The sequence below is a fragment of the Peromyscus maniculatus genome, chromosome 11, assembly GCF_049852395.1.
Source record: "Peromyscus maniculatus bairdii isolate BWxNUB_F1_BW_parent chromosome 11, HU_Pman_BW_mat_3.1, whole genome shotgun sequence".
In the NCBI taxonomy this organism is placed as follows: Eukaryota; Metazoa; Chordata; class Mammalia; order Rodentia; family Cricetidae; genus Peromyscus; species Peromyscus maniculatus.
In genome coordinates, this window is record NC_134862.1 from 65,835,091 (window position 1) to 65,847,864 (window position 12,774).

The following is a 12,774-nucleotide window of genomic DNA, read 5'->3' on the forward strand; positions in this document are numbered from 1 at the left end:
AGTTATCCCTCCCATACCCCTGCCTCTGCCGTCCCATTCCATCCTTCTCCTCACTTAAACCTCCCTCCTTATTCCCCTTCATGCTATGAGTTCTTCTATCCTTCCCCTTGTCGGTCTCTCCCACGTCAGAAGCCCCTTTTTAGTGTCCTGACTTACAGATACTCCAAGTAAAACACACAAATCAAAAGATTTAAAACAAGGATCCACACGTAAGACAGAACATGTGGTATTTGTCTTCCTGGGCCTGGATTACATCAGTATAATTCTTTACCTTTACCTGCAAAGTTCATAATTTCATCTTTCTTTCTTTCTTTCTTTCTTTCTTTCTTTCTTTCTTTCTTTCTTTCTTTCTTTCTTTCTTTCTCTCTCTCTCTCTCTCTCTCTCTCCCTCCCTCCCTCCCTCCCTCCCTCCCTCCCTCCCTCCCTCCCTCCCTTCCTTCCTTCCTTTCTTTCTTTCCTTTAATTTTCTTTATTTTCACACATTAAAAAAACGAAACACACTATACAAATGGTTTTCATAGCAGATCACACATGGGTCCATTCAGACTCCTCTCAAGTGCTGCCCCAGAAGACAGCTGTTCACCAGGGGCCAACGTACTGATTTAAGTGCAGTAGCATGCAGCCTCAGCATGGAAGGTTCGGGTCCCCTCTGTCCATAATTTAGGGTAAATGGCATTGGCGTCTGTTTACTGACTGAAATGTGTCAGTCCTGAGCAGTCCGGCTGTAGCCTGAGACCAGCTGGTGGGAACTGTGGTCTCAGCGTTAAAAATGGAGGTTCAAATGGCGGCAGGCTGGCTGCTATGAACGTGAGCTGCTTCCATTCTATTCAGTGGACTATGTTGTGGGTCACAGACCCTTCTAGAAGGGTTAGGCCAAGTAACTGTAGGTATCCTTCTCACCATCAACTCGTTCCAAATATTCTTTCTCGATGAGAATATCAATGCATTTCTTGATCCCTGGGACCCGAGGTTTGAACCTGGAAGACAGCTGAGTGAGGACTTCACCAAGTAACTGCTGGTGTTTCAGGACCTTCCTCATTTTCATGATTCTCACGATGGCCGCCTGAACCAGTAGTTTGCGGTCTTCCTCTATATTTTTGTGTGTGGTCTCTTGTTCCTGCTTCTGTTCAGTTTTCATTGGTACGTTGATGTTAACCCTTAATTTCTTATTTTTATAACCAAGATATAACTTTATTAGGGTGTCTGGCTTCAATTCCACCTCATCAACATTTGCATTTTCGTCTTCCAAGACCAGCAACTTTGACTTCAGCAAAATCTGTAGGACTTGGGCCATAATGTCCATCTTAATCTGCGCACTGTCCGTCAGCTGCTGCACAGTGTAGGCGTCTTCTGTGCTGTACTGAAGCAGGATCGCCGTCTGGAATGTGGAGGCCTGCAAAGTATATCTGTTTTTTGAAGCAATTAGTGACTAGTTCGCCTTTGGACAGTTGATAGAACCGCGTCAGTTTTCTGCCACTGTGGCGGCTGGCGTAGAAAACTGTGAACCGCTGATAACTGCGCTCCAACTCTGACGGCAAGGCAAGCGTGCAAGACTGCAGGAAGGGCCACGACCCGGAACTGAGGACCTGGATGCTGAAGTCCAAGTCCAGGGGTTCTGAAGTCGTTAGGTGCTTTTTGAACTGTTCATCGAGATCTTTGCTTACACCAATGTCTTGAAACATTCGCTGAAGTTTGGAGATGTACTCAAAACCACAAGCTTGCTTCAACTCGGAGATCGCGCTTGCTTCGGCATGGTCACTTCCACTGTTCTGATGCCCCGGTCCCTTGGCAAGCATCTTTGCATAGAACTTCTGAGACACATCTTTGTCCTCGATGTACTTGAAGACCACCATCACTTGATTGAGGACAGGAAGCCAGTGTCCTTGTTGAATGCTGATATTACTAGGGCATTGCACTTTTTACGAACATCCAGAACTGTCTGCACATACATCTTGGGGTCCTTTAAAGCAGCTTCTCCACACTTCTCAATCGCTGCAAGACCCTGATTATGAATATGTGTTTCTAGGAGTTTTTTCAATTCTCCTAGGCCATCCTGAATTCTAGATACAAGATTATACATGCGGCCCAAATCTTCATTCTTGTCAGCATCCAACAAATTCTGAAACTCTGTGTGGAAAATTTCCAAGTGTTTTTCGATGAGGACCTGCTCACATTTCCGTGTTAGTTCGTCTTGTGTGCTCTGATGGAGGTAATCCTGCACTCTCCACTGCTCCTCCAGCAAACGAGCCTCAGCCTTTTTCATCTATTCAGTAAACTGGGTTCTGCTGCAAGAATTCAGTACTTTCTCTGGTATAAAATCTCTCCGTGTCAGCCAACAATTGAGATTCAAAGGATTCTTTATACACTGTTAACGTAGGGCCCTTTGCAAATGCATCATCTTCATTCGGCCCCAATTCCACATAAGATTGTACAACTCCACTAATCAGTCTCGTATTGATGGTTTTGCCATTCCTTTCCTTTTCAATCAGTTTTAAAACAGCATTTGTTACCTGTTTATTCAGTGGCCTGAACAAACAATCTCTCCACGTCACTAACGCAAGTGAATAGATTTCATATATTCCTTTCCGTCCTTCATCACATTCGCGGCGAACCCAATGTCTATTGAGGTAGGCACAGATCCCATTCAGCACTTTGCTGGCGAATCGGTAATCTGTAGCTAGAGTTTTCCTGCCTTGCCCACAGTCAGGACAAATCTCTGTCAACCGCCAGTCCCACAGCCGCTCAGACCCAACCAAGTAAACACAGAGACTTATATTGCTTACAAACTGTATGGCCGTGGCAGGCTTCTTGCTAACTGTTCTTATATCTTAAAGTAACGCATTTCTACAAATCTATATCTTGCTACGTGGCTCGTAGCTTACCAGCATCTTCACATGCTGCTTGTCCTGGCAGTGGCTGGCAGCGTCTCCTTCTGCCTTCCTGTTCTTTTATTTCTCCTCTGTTAGTCCCGCCTATACTTCCTGCCTAGCCACGACCAATCAGGTTTTATTTATTGACCAATCAGAGCAACTTGACATACAGACCATCCCCCAGTACAGCCAAGTGCAGACCATCTCAGACACCTGCACTCAGGCCCATGGTCCTAATCATCCTCTATGCAAACCTGCTGGGTAACGCCACAAGGAACCCAAGAAGGGCTCCCACAGGACATACATTAACATCCCACAGCAGTAATCTTCCCACTGCTGAGTGTAGAACTTCAGTACACTCTCATCCATTACGTCTTCTCCATCCTTGAGAAGATTTGTCAAGTAATTCTTCAAAAACTCCTTCAGTCGCTTATATAACTCCAAGCCGACAAACTGAGCGCCCCCAGGAGTCTGCCCCTTTTTGGACTTGGAAGGAGGGACTCCAGCTCCCCGGGCTTGGTTGGACTGATGCACACTAGTACAGTAGTTATAAACATGAGTGTAGAGCTCCATGTATCTGGACTTCGCCATGCTTTGTCTGGTGTACACTTCCTGAATCCCAGCTCTGAGGTCATCCCAGATCTGGTCAAGACCAATCTGCTTCAGTCCATGGGGATTCTGACTCCTGTTTGATGACATTATGAAGGATGTTCTGAAGTTGTCCAGTACAGCAACCCTTGTAAAGACACAGCTAATTCTCCATTAGTTGAAATAAGACAGTATCATTCCAAATGTATTCACAGCAGCTCAGAAAGAACGTTCTTTAGGTGTAGAGAGTAAAATCTCATTGCAGGCAAACCTGCATCTCTGGGCGCCCCCCCCCCCAACGCTCGGGCAACGCCAAGGTCTGGCTGCGTCCATCTGCGCCTGGGCTGCCCCACCTGGAGCTCTTTCTTTCCTTCTTTCCTTCTTTCTTTCTTTCTTTCTTTTCTTTTTTTGTTTTTCTTTTTTTCTTTTTTTTTTTTTTTTTTGAGACAGGGTTTCTCTGTGTAGTTTTGGTGCCTGTCCTGGAACTCGCTCTGTAGACCAGGCTGGCCTCAAACTCACAAAGATCCGCCTGTCTCTGCCTCCCGAGTGCTGGGATTAAAGGCGTGTGCCAACACTGCCTGGCTTCTTTTCTTTTCTTTTTTTTTTTTTCAAAACAGACAGTTTCTTTGTGTAACAGCTCTGGTTGTCCTGGAACTCACTTTGTAGACCAGGCTGGCCTTGAGCTCAGAGATCCACCTGCCTCTGCCTCCTGAGTGCTGGGATTAAAGACATGGTGCTACCACCACCTGGCTCATCTTTCTTTATAGCTGAATAAAATCCCACTGTGTACATGTGGTGGTTTGAGTGAAAATGGCCTCCATAGGCCCATAGGGAGAGGCACTACTGGAGGTGTGGACTTGTTGAGGAAGTGTGTCACAGGGTGTGAGCTTTGAGATTCAGAAGCTAAAGCAAGCACCAGTGGCTCACTTGCACTTCCTGCTGCCTGCTGATCCAGATGTAGAACTCTCAGCTCCTTCTCCAGCACCATATCTGCCTGCATGCTGCCATGCTTCTGCCATGACAATAATGAATGAAACCTCTGAACTGTAAGCCAGCCCCAGTTAAATGTTTTCCTTTGTAAGTGTTGCCATGGTCATGGTGTCTCTTCACAGCAACAAAACCCTAAGACAGCATACGTGACATATTTTCATCACCTACTTATCAACAGATATCTAGGTTGCCTCCATTTCCTAGCTACTGTGATTAACAAAGCAATGAACTTGAGTGCACATATATCCCTGTAAAAGGATATAGAGTCCTTCTGATATATGCCCAAGAGATGTATAGATGGTCATATGGTAGCTCTAGTTCTTCCTTCCTTCCTTCCTTCCTTCCTTCCTTCCTTCCTTCCTTCCTTCTTTCTTTCTTTCTTTCTTTCTTTTTTTTTGAGACAGCGTTTCATTACATAACTTCCTGGCCTGGATTGCACTACCTAGGTCAGGCTGGCTTTGAACTCACAGAGCCCTGCCTCTCTCTGCCTCCCAAAGTCTATGATTAAAGTTGTGCACCACCACACTTGGCCTCTATATGAATATTTGGTCCTATTTCCTGGGTCCTATTCAGAAAGTCCTTCTCTGAGCTTTTTCTGGAAGTATCCTCCCTCCTCTTCCCTCCAGAAGTTTCAGAGTTTTAGGTCTAATACTCAACTCTCTGATCCACTAGGAATTGGTTTTGTGCGGGGTGAGAGATAAGTATCGTTCATTTTCCTACACATGGATAGTTTTCTAAGCACATTTGTTGAAGAGGCTCTTTTTTCCAGTGTGTATTTTAAGCATCTTTGTAAAAATTCAGGTAGATATAGGTACATGGAATTATATCTGGATTCTACATTTTTACTTCATTGATTCTGTGTCTATAGTAGGATATAAAATCCTTTGGATGTAGGTCCAGGAATTATACAGCTGGTTGGTCATATGGTAGATGTTTCTAGCAGAGCCGTGTAGTTTTTACCATATGGCTTTGTGATATCATTGAAATCATCCCTGGTGATACCTTCAGCATTGTTTTGATTGTATGGAGTCTTTTAAATTTCTAAGTGAATATTGTTTTTCACTTTCTGTGAAAATTGCATAGGAATTTTGATGAGAATTGCATTGAGTCTGCAGATTGGCTTTGGTAGGACCGTCATGTTCTACCCATCCCTGAGCATGGGGGTGGGGTGGGCCACTCTATCTTCTGGCGTCTTAATTGCTTTCATTCTATAATAGTCCACTTCCTTGGGAAGGTTCACTATGAAGTTTTTTTGCTGTTTTTTGTGAATGGGATCATTTCCCTGATTTCTTTCTCAGCATTTTTGTCTTGGTATATTGAAAGGCTACTGATTTGAATATGCTAAATTTGAACCTGTCAACCGGTCACTGTGGAAAGTGTTGAGACATAGGATCTGAAAATAGGGATGTTTTGACTTCTTTCTTTCTGACTTGTATCCCCTTTGTTTCCTCATCTCACCTTATTGCTCTAGCTGGGGCTTCAGGTACTCTACTGAATAGGTGACAAGGGGACACCTTCGGCTTTTCCTGATCATAGCTGGAATGCTTTGTGGTGTTCTCCATGAACATGATGGTGGCTACAGGTTTGTCATATGTTAGCCTTTATTATGCCGGTTTCCTTTTAGTCTCTGGATTTTTTTCTTACCATAAAAAGATGTTAGATTTTGCCCAAGACCTTTTCTGTGTTGAGGTGGTCATATAATTTTTGTCCTTGGGTCCATTTATGTGGGAATTACATGTCTTGATTTGCGGTATGTTGAACTATTCCTGCATTCTTAGACGAATGATAACTCTATCATGAATATGTCCTTAAATTTGGTTTGTATTTTTTGTGTCCGTGTTCACCAGGGAGATTAGGCTGTAATTTTCTCCCTTTGCCCCTCTCTCTTGTAGAGGCTTTATCTGGTTTCGGTATCAGGGTAATAATGGCTTTGAAGAAGAGTTTGGAAGTGTTCCTTTTCGATCTTAATGACTCATCTGACAAGCATTTGGCCCTGGGCTTTTTTTTTTTTTTAAGTTAGATTTTAAATTACTTCTTCTATCCTGATGCTTATAATAGATATATTTAAATAATGCAATACATCTCAGTTGGACTTTGGAGGTCATATGCATCTAGAAATTCATCCATGTCTTTTAGATTTTTTCCTATTTGGTGGAATATACTATTTTAAAGCATGACCTTATGACTCTGAATTTCCTACGTGTCTGTTCTGTCTCCCTTTTCATCTACTATTAATTGGGTCTTCTTTATCATTTAATAGTGTTGTTTAATCTCTGAGAAATTATATATTTTTTGCTGTTTTTCTTGATGTTGATTACTAGCTTTCTCTCACTGTGGTCAGATAGAATACTGGTTGTTGCTTCAATTTTCTTATATTTATTGAGACTTACTTTGTGCCCTAGTATGTATTCTGTTGAGAGGTTACCTGGCCTCACTTGGTTCTGACTGATTTTAAAATTTATTTATTTTGTCAGATATTAGAAGCAAGCTATGCCTACTTGTCTCCCAGTCCCATTTGCTTGGGATACCTTCTTTCATCCTGTCACCTTAAGATGGGGTTTATCTTTGTTGTGCAGTATTTGCTTACACTGTAAAGATGTATCTTTGCCAAACCACCTTCTGATTGGTTTAATAAGGAGCTGAATGACCAACAGTGAAGCAGGAAGAGGTTAGGCAGGACTTCTGGAGACAGAGAGGACTCTGGGAAGAAATGCAGAGTTGCCAGAGGAAACAGGAGGTGCAAGATGGAAGAGAGGTAATACCTTGTGTTAGAATGTAGATTAACAGAAATGGGTTAAGTTATAAAAACTAGTTAGGAACAAGCCTAAGCTATAGCCTGAGCTTTCATAATTAAAAAGAAGTCTCTGTGTCATTATTTGGGAGCTGGCTGACAGGACAAAGAAAAGACTCATTATTCATTTGATGGTAGCATTTTTTTTAAGGCAGCAAAAAGAGGGATTCTGTTTTCTAATCCATCTGCCGGCTTCTCTCTTTTGACAAGGTCTCTCTATGTAGTCCTAGCTGTCCTGGAACTATTTAGATCAGGCTGGCCTCAAACTCACAGAGGCCTACTTGCCTCTGCCCCATAAGAGCTGGGATTAATGGTGTGCACCATCATGCCTGACTAGTCTCTTTTGATGAAGTAATTGAGACATTAATATTCAGTTATTACTGGGAAGGTGTATATTGTCCATGGTGTTTTGTACAATGGCCATGACTTTTGCAGATTTGGTATCAAAGTTTGCAAATTTTTCATGATTTCAAAAATGTGTTCTTAATGTAGAGCTTAGAGAACCCCATCATTTTGTTTCTCTTCACTTTCACTTTACCACTTTTTTGACTGATCTGAATTTCTAGTGCCATTACTCTCCCATTTTGGGGGCCACTAGAGTGAAACAAGCATTACATGAACATATGATGACAATATACACAACCAAGGCAGTTACTAAATGACTATGGGGCAAGCAGCACACACAGTGTGGATCCACTACACAAAAGGGTGACTCACACCCTGGGCAGAATGGCAAGAGACTGTGCACAATTTCATTATGTTCCTCAGACTGGCATGCACTTTCTGGAACTTTCCATTGACTATTTTCAGACTATGTTTGACAGTGAAGCCACATGGTGTACTGCAAGCTTCCACCAATGTAGCTTTTATCTCGTTGGGTGACACATTGCTGGGATCCACTTCTCCCCAGGGTCCTCTTCCATGGCTAGTTAATTTTGGTAGTGTATTTTAACTAAAGGAATCCAAACGGAACCACCATGGAACACAGGTCACCTCTGTGAACATTTTCAATGACAAGAGAATGGAAATGAGGTGAAAAGGAAAATTGGTGAGAAAAAGTGAGTCTCTTAAAATTAAAATTGACGTGAGCTACTTTCAGGGGCTGCAGAGATGGCTGTGCTCTTACAGATGACCCAGTTTGGTTCTCAGAACATAGTGGCTCACAACCACCTGTAACTTCAGTTCCAGTGGAATTAGCGCCCTCTCCTGACCGTTCTGGGCACTGCACACACATGATGCACATACTCATTCAGGCTTACACATACATATGGATAATATATATATATATATATATATATATATATATATATATATATATATATATATCTTTAGAAGATGAACTACTTTTAGTCCCTTGTAATGTCAAAATATTAAAAAATTTCCTCAACACCAGAAAAATGTTTACTTTTCCTAAACCCAGAGGACTTGTGTTTATGTGGCCAAACTTTACCAATACTGATTGCTTTTTAAAGACCTGAAATAAATGGTGATTCTTGACCTGCTTGGTTCTTTAAGAAAAATATTAGAAAAAGATCCATGAAATTATCATCTTATAGGCCCAAAGTGGTTAATACAGACAATTTCGTGTCTCATCTACTAGAGGCGTGGGCTGAGGGAATCCGACATCTGGAGCTACTTATCTGTTATAGGAAAGTGGAAAATGCCAGCTAGTTTACTCAGCATCCAAACTCTTTATGTAACCTGTTTTGTGCAAGAAAGCCTTTTGATGTCATTTTAGGATGCTGCGTCTAATCCCCTAAGATAAAGACAAAGCAACCCACCTGTGTAACCTGCTGGCTTTGGGGCAGCACTGTCGTCTGCAAGCTCTTGCTGTACGAGTGCTGGAATAGCTGTGAGGGTCCTGAGCTGGACGTTTGCTTCCGAGAGTTAGACAATACATTCCCAGAGCTTGAGTCAGAAAGAAACGACTCTAGGAACTGATTCAAGGACAATGGTTTTATTAACTATGGAGGGGATGTCTGGCAGGTGGGACGGGCAACCTCCACCCGATAGCTTTTTGTATTGCTTCGATTTTTTCCAATGAGGATGTTTTTATAATACTTGCACACCATCACAAAAAGAAAATAGCCTCTGGTTTAACTGACAGATTTATTTAACAGCTGAGGCAGTCTAACACACTGCTGGCCAATTCTGTAGGACAATCCTTCTGGATACAAGGGCCAGAGAGGAAGGCGTTACTTGCTGACATGCTCATTTAGTATCTTCTCAATCAATTTGCTTTATTTTAGCTCAAACACGTTTTTGTTGTGGTTGCTGAACAGAATAGACACCTTGGTTGCATGAGCTACAGATGATGATTTATTTGCCTTTCTGGACTTTGATCTTCCTCAGACAGGACTCCAGCTCCTTGCTCTTTAGCACTCACCAAATACTTTAGCTCATTATGGCTCAGGCCATGAACATGTTCTTGTCGTGTTAATTCAGGTTATGTCTTTCTAGATACAGTAGGCTGAACTTCTGTGAGGAAGGGGAGAGTTAAAAGTCCAGACATAAGCTGAACTTTTCCCATAAGCAAGACCAACATATTGAATTTATGAGACATAATAACACAGAGACCAGGGTTTCTGAGTCTGGGCCCCACTGACACTGAGCAGATCATCTGTAGTGTGTTTAGCAACAGCCCTTGGCTCTTTACCTGCTGGGTGCCCAAAGAACCCTTTCCCAGCTGTGCCAAGTTTCTTTAGGCAATTATCTCCTGGGGGACAAAACTGTTCAGAAACAGTGGCAGAAACTGCATGTTGATTCCAGACTGTAATGCCCCGTGGTCAGCATTCTACTTAGTAGTGAGTTATCAGTGGCAGCTCAGAGTAAATGGCCTGAGTTTATAAAAATGAATCACAAGAAAAAGCAGAAACTAAAGTTGAAAATTAGCTTACTTAAAAAGGGAAATGGAAGCCAAGCAGAATCACACTAGGGCTGAGCTAGCAAACCAGCTCTGGGGCCGCCGGGGCTCTGCCCCATCTCCCACACTCTGGAGGGCAGCTGAGAAGACCAGGGAGTAAATTCTTTGAAACGCCATCCTTGTATCTGACCCAGCACTGTACCCTAGTCCAAACCAAATGAGACAACTCAGACAGACAGAGAGACAGACACAAACATACACAGCAAAAGACAGGATGTAAGAGGCAACACTGTTCTGTTTGTAGTTAGATTCCAATAAAAATTTAAGGACAAGCTATTATAACTGACTTTCAAAAAGACTGCTGGATATAAGCACCTAAAAGTCAACAGCATTCTCAGAAATTAAGAGAAAATGAACAAAAAAGTCAAAAACAAATTTAACCTAATAAAAACATATATAAAACCACCAAGAAGAAAACAGAAATAATATTGAAGGGGCAGTAAAATCCCTAAATAAATGGACAGATGAACAGATAAGCTTTAAAAACACGTTAATTCTCAAACTAATCTATAGCCCAAAGCCCAACAACGCCACAGCAGTGTTTCCATTACACTGGACTGTCGTGGTATTTGCTCCGCCCATGACCTTGGCTACCCAGCCCGAAAGAGGTGCTTCTTGCCCCCTTATGTGACTTCTTTACTTCTTGCCTGCTTACGTGACCTCTTGCCTGGGTACCTGACCTCTTAAAAGGAAAGGGAAAGGGGTCACACAGTCCCTCCTTCCTTGTAGTTATTTTTTATCCTGGCATGACTGGACTTCAGATGACCTGGGAATTGAACCCAGTTCCTCTGGAACATCAGTCACTGCTCTCAACCGCTGGGCCACCTCTCTCCTTTCTTCACCCTGCATTCCGGAACACCCACCCTGCATTTTGAAAGAAAGAGTACAAATTGTATTTACAGAATTATACATTTTGTCTTTGACTTCTTTGTTCATGAGTGGGTATGCACCCTGAGGACTTCAAGTAGAAATGACCGTTTTTCATATATAAAAGTTTATATTTGTGATTCTTTTAAGATATTTTCTTAAGGTTACCTTTTGAGATAAATAATAAAATGACCAGTCCTTTCTTTGAAACCACAAAATGCAGCCTGCCAGTAAAAGAACTAAGAAAAATATCTTGCTTGCTTACACTTTATTAATCTACAACAAGTTGCTTGGACATGAATGTATGTAGGTTCTTGGGGATAATTTCTTTTTTACCTGTAGTATGTAAAATATTTAATCATGTAAATGATATGGTTAAGTGATTGCTGTTTTTTTTTTAACCTGTATTCATCGTAATCATTCACTTGAAAAATAGAATGTAACCACACTGTAATTTTTATATTGCTTGAAAGATTTTGCTGGGGTAGATAAGCTGCAAATAAAGAAGAAGGAAGTCATCAAGAAAGACAGAAGGGAAACATCAGGGTAGAAGAACTGGACAGAAAAGGAGTAAAGCAGAACAGACAACAGACAATAAGAAAACGATGAACCAAGCTTTGGCTCCCAGAAAAGTCCTCATGTGTCTGTCTGCTCAGTAGGTCGCCTGCTCTGAGTCTCCTCTTCAGAGTCTCTGACCTGCTGAAGATTCGCCATTCGTCAGCACCCTAGGTGAGCTCCTGACATGTTGGAGGTGTGTGTGTGTGTGTGTGTGTGTGTGTGTGTGTGTGTGTGTGTTTCCCTTTTTCACCGGCCCCAGAGAATTAAGTTTTACTCCCTCAGAAAAGTCAACTGAGTGATTCGTCTGCTGACTCTGGCTCTCCTTCACTTCCTGAGCTGCTGAGGGCTGGTCCAGCAGCAATATTGCCCTGAGAAACTTCCCAAAACACTTATAAGGCAGAGCTCATGAAGAATTCTTAAGGGATGGCTTAACTCAATACAGGTGCTTCTGTACTTCTGCTGACTGCAAGCTTCACAGGCTGGGCAATGGAGTCCATTTAACACACGTAACCCCCACCACACACACACTGAAGTCTTACCTGGCCTCATGGTAACCCCAACTAATTGGGAGGGCCAGGCAGAAGGATCTCAAATTCAAGGCCTACTTGGATTACAAAGCCAGTCCAAGCAATTTACTGAGATTCTGTCTTAAGAGATGGGACTACACCTCAGTGACAGAATGCTTGTCTAGCATACATGACGTCCCAGGTTCACTACCTAGTCCTGGAGGCAGAGTTGTGCCTTAGAACCTATGGGACAGTTTGAGCAATGCGGTCTTGTGGGGGACTGCTCATGTTCAGAGTAAAGACCCCTCTGTATACACTAAATGCCAGAGACTGCTCACGTTCAGCGGGGGAGTAAAGACCCCTTTGTATACACTAAATGCCGGAGCACACTCTCATTCTGGGCTTAGTCACTCAGAACATTCTCTGCAGCAACTGTTCTTTGTTTTTGTTTTTGTTTTTTTTTTTTTTTCTTAAGGAACTGGCGTTACAGACAGTTGTGAGCTGCCATGTGGTTGCTGGGAATTGAACCCTGGTCCTCTGGAAGACCAGTCCGTGTTCTTAACTCTCCAGCCCTCAGCAACTGTTCTTATTCATCTCTCTTGAAAGGTTAAAAAAAAAACCCCACACCAAACCAACAAGGCTGATTGCATTTCAGAGACATACAGTAACAAAACATCACAC

General features: G+C 42.5%; 1 pseudogene; it reads right to left on the minus strand.

Moving 5' to 3' along the window:
* Nucleotides 1–792: 792 nt before the first annotated feature.
* LOC102909875 (cullin-1-like) lies at nt 793–3,703 on the minus strand (annotated as a pseudogene).
* Between the last annotated feature and the right edge of the window lie 9,071 nt (nt 3,704–12,774).